The following is a 384-nucleotide window of genomic DNA, read 5'->3' on the forward strand; positions in this document are numbered from 1 at the left end:
TTGTGGTTAGCTGTGCTGGCAATTTCGGGTTTAGAGCACTGTTGATCGCTAGACACAATGTTGCGAAAGCCGCCGCATTTTCGCCTTTGGTGGGCTTGGCTCCGTCGGCTCGGCTAGCTGCCAGGAGGCACGTCGTCGCTACGATCACGCGACTCGTTGCCACGTTGCCGTTACCTCTCTGTGGTGTCGGTTTTGGCATGCTACTATCTTTTTAGTTTGTTCGGCTATCCAGTGTGCAGTGGAGAAAGCCGTGTCTTTAAACGTCGGAGTGGTGCTAAAAGGGCTGTTCCAGTTTATGGCTGCTTCGCTGACAAAGCGCAGGTTACCAATGGTACGGATGAAATGGAGTTGTCAAAACAATATTATGTGTGATAAAACAATGGC

Source organism: Trypanosoma equiperdum (assembly GCF_001457755.1).
Source record: "Trypanosoma equiperdum strain OVI genome assembly, contig: ctg_1090, whole genome shotgun sequence".
Taxonomy (NCBI): domain Eukaryota; phylum Euglenozoa; class Kinetoplastea; order Trypanosomatida; family Trypanosomatidae; genus Trypanosoma; species Trypanosoma equiperdum.